Source organism: Sminthopsis crassicaudata, chromosome X (assembly GCF_048593235.1).
Source record: "Sminthopsis crassicaudata isolate SCR6 chromosome X, ASM4859323v1, whole genome shotgun sequence".
Taxonomy (NCBI): Eukaryota; Metazoa; Chordata; class Mammalia; order Dasyuromorphia; family Dasyuridae; genus Sminthopsis; species Sminthopsis crassicaudata.
The window spans coordinates 41338367-41350966 of NC_133623.1; positions in this window are offsets into that span (position 1 = coordinate 41338367).

Genomic DNA, 12600 nt, shown 5'->3' on the forward strand with positions numbered 1-12600 from the left:
GGATTTCTTCAACATAGAGAAGAGCTAATCCAATTCCAATTGATTAATGATGTTCAGAACCAGCTACATCAGAAAAGGGACACTGGGAAATGAATGTAAACTGTTATTTTTACATTCTGAATCCAATTCTTCCTGTGCAACAAAAAATTCGGTTCTACACACATATATTGTATCTAAATTATACTGTAATATATTTAACATATATAAGACTGCTTGCCATCTGGGGGAGGGGGTTGGGGGAGGAAGGGAAAAATCTGAATAAAAGTAAGTGCAAGGGATAATATTGTAAAAAATTACCCATGCATATGTACTGTCAAAAAAAATGTTATAATTATAAAATAAAATTAAAATTAAAAAAAAAAAAGGAAAATGAAAAAAAAAGAAATAAAATTAAATCCTATGAGTGAAAAAGCATGGAGGTAAGGTAAGAAAATAGAAACAAATATCTCATTTGGGATCATTTGTATTTTACCTCTGCCCTAGGGGAGGTGCTTATCACATTCTCCTCGGTGCATCCACCCAAGGAGAACATAAGCTCCCTAGGGCAAGCCCTGTTTTTCATTTTCCATCTTTGCATTCTCAGTGACAGCATGTAAGAAATGTGGGCCGGATGTTTATTGCGTTTAAGTCCTACAGGAGAGGGAAAAGAGGAGTCTGAACAAAATCATCTGTCCTGCTTTTAATCTGGAGCCATCAAATTCTAAAAGTGAAGGAGTGTTTTAAGACTCTTAGTATTTTGTCCCGTTGTGAGGGGATCTCTTAAGATCTCCTCTGCCAGGGAGGGGGGGTAATTTGGAAAAATGAATACAAGGGATAATATTATAAAATATATATATATATATATATATATATATATATATATATATATAATAAATAAAAAAAATAAAGAACTCCCTTAAAAAAAAAAAAAAGAAAAAAGAAATGATGATGTTAGGTTCTAAATGCTATGCTTGCATATAAAACAGTTTATGATATATATATATTATAATATATATTATATATACAAATATCTATAATATATTTATAAAACAGTTTATACTAGAAAAAAAAAAAAAAAAAGATCTCCTCTGCCGCTACACTGTGGCGTGAAGGTTACCATGAGTATTCCCAGGCTTCAACAGCCGAGAGCAAGGCAGAATCTTTAAGGCTTATTGAGTAGAAAAGGGATTTCTACTTGTCCTTAGAAGGCAGAACTTGGGCCAGGGAACAGAGATTACAGAAACACAGGAAGAACTTTCTTAACTTTCCAAGTTGTCCAAGAATAGAGCTCCTGGTTGACGAGTGTGAGGGGAAAGAGAGAATCCAGGAAGACTTCAAGGAAGAGGTGACAATGGATCTGGTTCTGCAAAGACAGGTAGGAATAACAGAACTATATAATGACTTTATTATCACCATTAGAAATGCTCCAGGGGTGGCAATTAGACAAGAACATTCAACAAGAACTCACAAAAGGCCTGACATATGTGGGTATGTATATATGTAGAGAGAAAGATGTTTGAATGTATATGTACATATACATTCATTTACAATTTTAATCTTTGCTAGAAAACATAACTGAAGAAACCCTGCAATGAAAGACTTTGTGATTGACGATTTCTTTAGTAATCCAGATATGAGACTCCCAATAGAAGACTCTGCCTCCCCAGCAGTTACATACTCCATTTCCAACTCTGAGTAACACATTACTACTAGACCTTTGGGGACATAGCATTGTTTTCTTGGAAGACCATTAAGAGAATGGGAGCCTTATCTGGGCATTAGGCTGAATCAGCATCCTGTAGCCCACTGACCTGAGTGCAGAGGAAAGGCAATCTCAAAATAGCGTCAGGCAATCTCAGAATGCAAACCTGCTGGAGAGATCACCTTGTCCAAGTCCTTTAATTTACAGGTAAGGAAATTAGAGCCCAATGAAGGCAAGGGACTCTCCCGAGATGTTTGCTGCTTCTATTTGGTTGGTTGGTTTTGGTCCAGACATGTCAGATTCTTAAGATGTGAGTCCGTTCCACTGATACAGATCAGAAACTCTAAGAGGATAAATGACTTGCTCAAGATCATATAGGAAACCTGTCTCAGAGACTGGACTTAATTTCATGCCTTTTTAATTCCAAGGTCAGCTTGCAACTCTTGGAGCACATCACTACTTCTCTCCGTGCTACGTGACTACGATATGGTTGAATCAAAGCTCTCCACCAGATCACCTTCTTTCCATAGCATAGTCACAGGAGTAATGAATTTGGACACAGAGGCCTAGCTTGGAATCCTGAATTTGCTATTTAAGTAGCTACATGACTACAGGCGAACCATGTCAGGTTCTAGGTTCATTTTCTTATTTGTAAACTAAGGAGGTTAGGTTAGAGTAGGAGCTCTTCACCTCTTTCGTGCTATCAAGTCTGCAGAGGCTCCTGAACTTCTCCAGATAATGTTGTTAAATGCATACAATAAAATACATCAAGTGACAAGAGCCCAAGATTAGTGAAAATGAAGATGAATTTTTTCCCATCCAAATTCAAAGACTCCCTAAATTCTAGTCACAATCCATGGACCTCAGATTGAGGACTCCTGGGCTAGATGAACTCAAGATCCTTTCTAGCCCTGTACCTAGGGCTTTATAACTTCTAGTGTCTCATTAGATTTCACTGAGAATTGTTTAGCTGAGATATATTCTCTGTCTCGCTCACTCTTTTTTCCTCCTCTATACATGCACAATATACATACATACAAACACACACACACACACACACACACACACATATATATATATATATATTACATACACAACTCTATAGATATATAGATTATCCAAAATATCAATATATAGCTCAATCCTTCCAGGATGGGTGTCAGCCTAACATAATGACCCTGAATTTGGGCAGCACAGGGGAACTCCCAGTGTGGAAGTTCCACCATCATTGAAGACCCCAATTCATCTGAACCTAATAGATAAGATTTAGGGATGATGATAGGATTCAAGGTTGACTGAAGGAATAGAGGCGAAAGGGTTTGCTCATGATTCCATGGCTAGTGTCAGTGACACTAAACTCCCCACCTGCTCTTCTTTACCATCCACGCCACAGAATAAACACAATGCTGTCCTGTTCTCCCACAGCTGCAGAGCGGAGGGGACACGTGCCGGAGAGCTCTCCCACGCACCAGAGATGCAAGGCAGGCATTATTGTCCCCACTTCTGCTCCTGCTCCATGTCACGACCTATGGTGCCAGCAGGTATATACTACCCGCCTGGTATAGCAAGTCCCCCTTTTGGAGATTACCTATCAGAATACCACATGAGAACTCTCACCGGGAAAAGGAACGGGCCATCCCTGACTATTAGGGTCTGAGCATAACCACAATCAGAGCCTGTGGCCTTCACAGTGTGACTGAGTGAGAATGGGTAACAGCAAGGTTGTATTACAACTGTGTAAAAAGATCAAGGCTTTGGGGAATGGGGTCGCATGAGATCAGACCTTGCCGCCACTTCCACAGGTTGACGTCTTTGCTAAAGATTATAAAGTTTGGGGCAACAATGCAGGTAATATTACTACTACTGATTGAGGCAAGAACCTGGGAGTCAAAGGCAGAGATAGCAAGCAAACAAGTAGTTAAGGAAATGGTGCCCAGGAAGAGAATTTGGATTTCTGTAACATGGCTTAAGATAATGGAATAACAGGCTCTCTTGGCTGGGGAGAGCATACAAATGACAAAGGCTAGTAAGAATGTAATTAAACATCGAGAGTCTCAGAAATCTATTTTTTTAAAATGCCTTTTAACTCCTAAGGAAGCAGAGGGGAAAAAATTATTTATCCACCAAATTGACCACTACAAAGTGCAGAAAAATGCAAAGAAAAATAGAAGTAGACACACAGAAAAGCAATTCAAAGAAGGAGTCAGAAATAAAAATCCATAGTCCTAGCTGTCTATAAGCCACTTCCCCAAGTTGAAATAACAAGCAAGATGTCCCAGAAATCCTAACTCTGAGGATAAATTTGATCTCATGGACATCAACAAGATTCAGAGGGATGAGACCTATGGCTAGGAGGTGGCTCTGGAAGAGTACCTTATTTAAAAAGAATAGCATAGGTAAAACTGGGCTGAGGGGATGGGAGGAAGAGGAAGCCTAGGAGAACTGTATTTTAAGAACATATGCTTATTACAAATTAAAATATAATTTTTTCCTTTTATTTTTCTTGCTTTTTGCAACATGAATGATATAGAAATATTTTTGTATGATTTCAAATGCAGACTTGATATCATATTATTCTCCTTCTCAATGGGTGGGAGAGGGAAAGAATTCAGAACTCAACAAATTTTTTAAAGAATGTTAAAAATAAATAAATGCTACTTTTAAAAAGAAAGTTAAAAAAAAAGACTGTATACTCAAGTGAAAAAAATCTAAGGAACCAAAGGCATTCAACATCAGACAACCGATATCAATTGACAAAAAAAAAAATGTATTAAGCACCTACTAGGTGCTAGTCACTGGGGACACAAATACAATAAACAATCCTTGTTTGCAAAGAACTTCAATTCTAAGTGTAGGTAGCGTTTGGAGGAGACTCACCAGAAACAGAAATAGAACCGATATCCTCAGAAGGGTATATTGTCTACTGTTAGGGCTTTAAGTTCTGCCATCGGGTATAACAAGATCTGAATATGGACAGCAAGAAAAAATTTTTTGATAAGTTCTGGAAATTCAAGTCTGGCATGCTGCTTCCTATGGGTAAAGAGGCAGTGGACGGTAGGTGGGGAGCGAAGCACATGTTTTCAGAAATGGCTGATGTGTTCCTGTGATTTGCTCAAGTGACCTTATTTGTTACAAAGGAGTGTGCTTTGGGTGAGAGAATCACTGGGAAGTCAGGTTTCTTGTTTGTTTTTAAGAGCACCGATAAAACATCGTTCTGTTTTGATTTTTAAATAAAAAACCTGTCAGACTTAGAAGCTAATATAATCTGTTTACCTGGCATTTCAAGGAGCAAGAGCATATCCAGATGGCAACATTGGACTAGCTCGTCTAATTTTATTTTTAAAAATTAAACAAAAATTTTAATGTTTCTTGCAACTATTTTTTCATCACTTGCAAGTTCATATCCATGATGTCTAATAACTAAGGCATGTGTCTTATTACTTGCTTTGAAACATAACTTTAAGTAAAAAAATATACAAACGGGAGTATAAATTGTGACATGAGGGTCTCCATCTCCATCTCCATCTCCCTCTCCCTGCATTTCTACCCCCCCCTTCACCACCCCTTCTCCAGAGCAGAGTAGTTAAGCACTAATGAAGAGTTGGAAATGTGCCAAGGGGAACTGCTTTTGTGGCTCTTACTCTCACTAACAAAAGAAAGTGTTTACTGTAGTGGAAAGGATGGAAACCTTCGAGGCAGTGACCATCCCACTTTACAGTGTGTGAGAAAGATGGAGAAGGTGAGGAAGACACAGACTCAGTGCACTTTGGACTTTAGGAAAACATATCTGAAATGGGTTCAATGCAAAAATAGGTAGGATCCCATTTAACTTTAGACTCTAAAGTGGAAATTGGTCCAGAAGGACTGGAAAGCTTAAGGTAAGAATACCTAATGGTTATACAGTGCTTTAAGGTTTGTAAAACACTTTCCGTGTATTATCTCATTTGAATGTCTAAAAAGAATGACAAATGAGTGGGGAAAAGAAAGTTCTCCGAAGAGATGAATATGACCACCCAGGACACACGTGGAATGAGGTAGATCCCTTACAGACATTTAGGGGATTTGGAAGGTGATGAGTAGCGTTGGCTAAATATGACACTGTGGCAAAGTCTTAAAAAATGAACTGAGGCTGGCAAAGAGTTCTACCACAAACCAGGACGAGGTTATTTTTTAAAGCTATGTTGGAGAAAAGAAAAAGGGAAAGGGGATCGAGCCACTTCTTGGTAGGAGATGGTACAATGAAGATGGATGTCAAAGGGAAGACAGAACTACTTAAGAGTTTATTTTGTTTTTATTTTCTCTGCCAAAGACAATTATTGGTGTATTAGAAAAGAAAGACCAACAATATCTAAAAGGAAATCGATTTGTTGTTTAGTCATTTTCAGTCACGTCTGACTCTTCCTGAATCCAATTGGGGTTTTCTTAGCAAAGCTACCTGAGTGGTTTGCTACTTCCTCCTCCAGCTCATTTTAGGGATGAGAAAACCGAGGAATAGCTTGCCTAGAGCTACTTTCCTTTATGTAGTATCCGAGGCCGGAATATAACTCGAGGAAATGAGTTTTCCTGACTCCAAGTGGCCTCTTTATCCACTACACTATCCAATATTCAAGATAAAGATAAAGATAATAAGAGAGAACCCATGTCTTTGATAAATTCAGGTCACTATCCTCTGATGAACTACATCCTCAATTACAGGGGAGAAAATATTCTTGCCCCCTCTTGCCCCCTCTCCCCCAAAAAACCGAGTGGATATGATTACTGACCCACCACACCACAGATTCTTGCAAGATCCCTGGCTGTGAGGATCGTTCTAATCCCCACCACAAATCAGTGTTTTTGGCAGGGAATATGACAACCAAAGCAAAGGGACTGACCAACTTGCTTATCAGTAGTGAAATGTTGTTTGAGGCCATTTGATTGCCATAAGTGAAATGGTACTGAACTTCATGCTATTGTAGCTATATAGAAATTTTTGTTGTAATTGATGGTTATCTGTAATTTCTTTAAATCAGTAGGGATGATAGATGGCATGAGCCTAGGTATGGCTATCAACACCTTATGATTATTTAGACAATCACTACAATTACAGAATATGAACAAGAGTCTTAGTACTACACAGAGGAATAATGTTATAGTCCAGTTGTGCTGAAGCAAGTTCCTACTGGCTCCTGAAAGCTGTCTGTTAAATTTTCAGGGTAGACATTTACACCTTAGAAATGAATAAAAGCTGTATACAAATGGTGTATACAAAAGCTGTATATAAAAACATACTGTTTGGTTGATTGTTTAGACTTAAAATGATAGAGAACATTTTAATAATGCACGTGGTTTGGGGGGGTTGTTGTTTTCACAGAGAGCCAATTGTTAAATATCTTCTAGGAGTCATTTCATTCAATTAAAATCAACAAATATTTATTAAAGTCATACTGCAGGTGGTGTAATGCTTAGAGGGGCAGCTGAGTGGCCCTGCAGTGGATAGAGCGCCGGGAGTCAGGAAGACTCGTTTCCCTGAGTTCAAATCTGGCCTCAGACACTTACTGGCTGTTACAAGCCAGTTTGCTTCATTCTCCTCATTTATAAAAATTGAGAAAAGAAATGGCAAACCACTCTCGCATCTTTGCCAAGAAAACCCCAAAGGGGGTCACAAAGATGACCGAACAACAGTCAGTGTTACAATAGTGGACCGAGATTTGGCCTTGGAGCCAGGAAGGCCCAAGTTTAAAGTCCTGCCTCAGACACAGGTACTTGCTGTATGACCCTGACCAAGTCACAACCTCTCAGTGCCTTAAGCAACTCTCTAAGACTCCAAATAACAAAAGATTAATCTCCCTCAGTGTGTCTGTACTCTAATAGGTAGCTATACCCCCAAACCTCACAAGTCCTAACCAAAGCAAACCAAGAGAATTTCTAATGGGGAGGGGGTGTCTGAAAATGCCTCCCACGGGAGAGAACACACGAGTCGTGCTTTGAAAATAGCCAGGGATTCCAAGTCCAGAGTGAAGATGAGTACCTTCCCACCAAACTTGAGCACCAAGCAGTGCAAAACAAGAAATGGAACAGCAGATGCTATGCTGTAGTAGAAAAGTTGGCATTTAGGAGATTGTGATTTGGGCCAAGCTGCTTAACTTCTCTATGCTCAGTTTCCTCATCTATAAAATGAAGGGATTGGATTTAACACGGGCTCCTGAAGCCCCTTTCCAGCTTGAAATCAATGCTTCTATGGTCCTTTTATTCCCATATACCTCCGTTTCCTCTGGTACAAAATAAGAGAGTCAGGCCAGGTGACCTCCAAGCTCTCTACAATTTCTTTCTGCCATAATGCCCGTGATTCTATTGTCTCATCTTAAGCTCAATATTGAGCCTGGTTCATTAGTGTTTGAATACTGGGCTTTAGAGAACCCCAGGCCTAGGGAGTGTAGTTGAGTATTTTGATAGTGAAAAAAGCATTCAGTGATTGAATGGTCTATTACATGCATTAGACTGATCTCAATCACGGGATGCACAGCAGATGGAAAAACCATCAGGACCATATTTTTTTTTCTAAAATTCTATACCTCCGCGGTACATAATGGTCAATGAGCCCAAGTAATTAAAAACAACAAAACCCCACTTGGATAAAAATGGCATCATTTAAATCCATACAGCGGGCAGGTCAGAGAAAATGCAAGCGAGGCACACTTTGTGCAGACCCATACTTAGCACTGATTTCAAGGATTTATCCATCTAATGAAACAGATGCTTCTATACAAAGGAGTAGTCGAATTGCTCCCCCCTCAGCCCCCTGCTAAAGTGTCCATCTCTCTTGTAAGCAGCTCTTCTTCAAAACAATCTATGAGCTCCAGTTTCCCCTATTTTGAAGAGTGTATGAGGTCAGATGCATGGGAGAGGATGAAACAAAAGTCTTGTTTCCTGGACCAGAGCACTGCTTTGTGTGGTTGTTGCTACACCTCTGTTTTAGCCATCGCACATCGATGAATGGCTATACCTTTGAAAAGGGGAAAACCAGGCCCTGTTTACAACACATGCTATCACAACATAAGAAGCTCAATAAAAATAGCTCCTAGATGGATACTGTTTTCCAGTTACCCAAGCTATCACTAACATTGTGTCAGTGGATCTCACAATACCACAGAGGTAGGCAGCGTGAGAACGATTTCTCCTGTTTTAAAGATGAGCCGGTTAAGGCTCAGAGGGGTTAAGAAAGAGGGTGGTACAATGGAAAGAACGCTGTTTCACCCTTGGTTCTCTGGGTCTTACTTTCTTCATTTGCAAGCTAAAAGGTTGTAGTCAAGGAGCTTAAAGGTCCCTTGGCCAGCTCTAGAGCTTTATGATCCAGGACTTGTCCAGAGTAGCATGTTAGTAAGGGATGGAAACAAATTAAGTTCTGCCAATGAAGTTCAAGTCTGCTGCTCCTTCTGAGTTGGGAAAGGGAAGGGATATGAAGTAGGACTGGAAAAGTTGGATGGATCCAGATGGTTGAAGGCTTCAGATGCCAGGCTGGGGGGTATTTTACCTTAGAGGCAATAGGGGACCACTGAAGCTTCTGAGGAAGGGAATAACAGGGTGCCTTAAGAATACTGTGTATACCATGGATGGAAAAAAGGAAGAGACTAGAAGTACAGATGCCAATTAGGAAGATTTGAAGGCAGTCAGCCTGAGAGGTGATAGGGGCCTGAACTAGGGGTGCCGTGGGGGTGAAGAGAACAGATTTCAGGGGTGCTATAAGGGTAGAATAGATTGGACTTTGAGAAAGGAACACGGATGAGTCAAGGATGACTCCAAGATTGAAAAGGAGTGTGACTGAAGATGGTGGTAGCTTCAAAGTAATAGAGAAATTTGAAGCAGCAGCAGATTTCAAGGGTAAGGAGGGAGCAGACGATAATCATTTTTGATTCAGACCCGATATTCCGGTCAGAAATAAATGTTCCCATGAGAATTTTTTTCTTGCTGCATCTAGCCAGAGGAAGGGAGAAATGAGGTGGAATTGTCAAACTCTCTCCATCTTAGATTCTGATGAATGGCTGACAAATCATTTCACCATCTCAAAGTGAAGAAAAAAAGTAGAAAAGAAATGTGTGACGTTATGTTTTCCATATTGTCTTGTTCATAAAAGCCCATAAATGGGCTTTCCTGACAAATCACTTCACTGGTTTCAGAACATGTTTGGATTCTGGTGTGGACATTTCCATTTGAATCTTAGGTCCTTGAAGTGGTACAAAAAATAGAAACGAGCATTTTGGGGGGAGCTGCTATACACTGATGCATTGATTCTTCCCCCTTACTCATGGAGGAAAAGACTCCCACCAATCTCTACTTCTTCTTAATCATAACATATCAACTAACAAGATGTAAGCATACAGAGGAGAAAGGGTGAAATCCCAAACTCTCATCAGCATGGAGAGAAGCCATGGGGGTGCAGTGGCGGAGGGTTGGGCTTGGAGGTGCAAAATTCCAACCCTGTGGTTAGTACTAGTGGGACCCTGGATGAGTGATTGTTCCAAAATATGCCTCTAAGTAAATGAGTGGGTTATTTTCTAAGTCACAGATGGGCTGGCGTCTGTGTTGGTAAAGAGAGAGCCCGCACTTACAAAATCCCACAGCTTTTCCTTCTTCGTGCATCATAGCTCCTCACTCTAGAGCTCCATCTCAGAGGCCATCCAATCCAACCCTTCATTTAACCACGGGGAAAACTGAGGCCCAAGGAAGTGACCAAGGATAAAAGCATTATAGACTCAGTTAGAAGAAAACTCAGCGGCTAGTATAACCCTTTCATTTTACAGACAAGGAAGCTGAGGCTCAGAATATAACGTGGCTCACCCAAGGTCACACAAGCAGGATTTAGGCCCTGGTCCTTTGACTTAAAAAGACACATCTTGCTTGTATTTCTCTTATATCACTTGCCTGAAGAACCCATAGGTTCCAACAAATAGTACACTTACTAAAAACATGTTCTGATGTCCTCAGGTCAAAGCAGTTCGGGAAGTTCACTGGTGCCTCAAGAATGCTTTCCCAGAGTCAGTTTTATTGTTGTCGTCCAAAATGTCCACTTCTGTGTCCCCAATCAATCAATTCACTCCTTTGATCGGAGGAGTCCTGGTTGGAATTCTATTACTGCAGGATCTGGACCCCCGACAATCCCCTTCTGCCCTGTGTCACAGGCATGTGGTTCCTTATATTATGTCCCCCACAAGCCTGTAAACTTCTCGAGGACAGGGGCCATGCCCTGCACAGCTCTGCACCACTACAGTACCTGGGGCAGGGTCTAGCATAAAATAGGCACTCAACGAGGATTGGCTGGGTTTGATCAGGGACGGAAGTAGGTAGGGTAAGGAAAAGAACACTGGGCTAGCTCAAGACACTCGGCTTGTACTTCTAGCTTTGCCACAAAGGAGCTGAATCTTGTTAACTCAGGCTCTCCTCTTCTCTAGCTTAAGACACTTCTCTTCTCTGGGTCTCAGTTTCTTATAAAATAAGGAGGCTGGACCAAGCAACCTCAGAGATCCCTCTCAGCTCCAGAATTCACTGAGTCTAGCTACGAGTCTGTAAAAGGCTAGGGACAAGGATTGGAGAGGAAATCTACTTATCCAAACTGGCACCTTTTCACCAAGTCATCTTCTGCAGTGAATGGTGCATGAGCAACTAGAAGGTGGATGTATCGATTACATCACCAGACCCCAAAGATTTGCCCACCTAAGCCCCCAGTTGGAGATATGTTGGCAGCGAAGCAAAGCTGGCTACTGTACCTCATGCTGTTGTGCAGCACTCCTTGGGGCCATTTTTGTTTTCTCTTTTTGCCTTATGGGACAAAGCAAACAGCAGTTAAGGCATGGTAGAGTCCTTGAAACCTTCCAACATTAATCAGATCAGGTGAAGTCCCCAGGCTGGACCACCAAATGAGCTCTCTGTAGCCCTAGCCACGCAGAAGTCTAATCACCGAACTTAGAAAAGTGTGGTCCATACTGGAGCCTGGAGAGAAGCTGAAGATCTGAAAGCTCTTTCAGGACGGGCTGACTGGTCACAGCAGAGGTGATGTGCACTGCCCTGCCAATCTCCCATCTCCCGAAGGCTTTTGCTGGTGACTCTGGGATGGGACTTATCACTCCATGATAATAACAAGAATAACCTTTATATAGGGCTTGAGGGGTTACAAAGCATTTTACATGTTATCTCATCTGCTATGTACATTATCTACACAAAAGGGGTAATTTCTACAGGTGCTATTATTCCTCCCATTCAGAAAATCAGGGATAAGCACATAAGAACAAAGCAGCAGGAATTACCATAGATGTTGTTGGGAGGCCGAGAAGGATCATAGGAAAAAGTAGAACCGGTTTCATGAAAGAACTCATAGAAACAGAAGCCCATGGCATATGGTGCAAGGGAGGAAATCTTGGTCTAGAAGTGACATTCTAGATTCAAATTCTGCTTCTACAATTCTTAGCTATGTGAACTTGAGCACTAGATTTCTCTGAATCTCAGTTTCCTGATCTAACATTTCACACCCTTCACAGTTGAGTATCAATCTCTTATCTTATCAGTCCTTCTACATCTTACATGGCAGTCAAAAGGGCCTACTTTCTACTTTGAGTACATGATATTCCATACCTCCCCATGTCTTTTGCACAAGCAGTAGCCCATGACCGACATAGCCTCCCTTCTCCATTCTGCTTATTAGAAACCCTAGTTCACTTTGAGGGCCATATCAGGAGCCACCTCCTACAGTGGGCCATTCCCGATCACCTTGGCTGGCAGTGCCCTACCTAACCCCCCGGACTCCTTTGTAGAGATTTTTAGACTGATTTATCTGTACATGTTATTCTCTCACTGTAAAATGAAAGTTCTTCTGTTTTTGTGCTTGTATCCCTAGTATGTGGCACATAGTAGGTGCTTAATAAATGTTTGCTGAATGAGTCAACAAA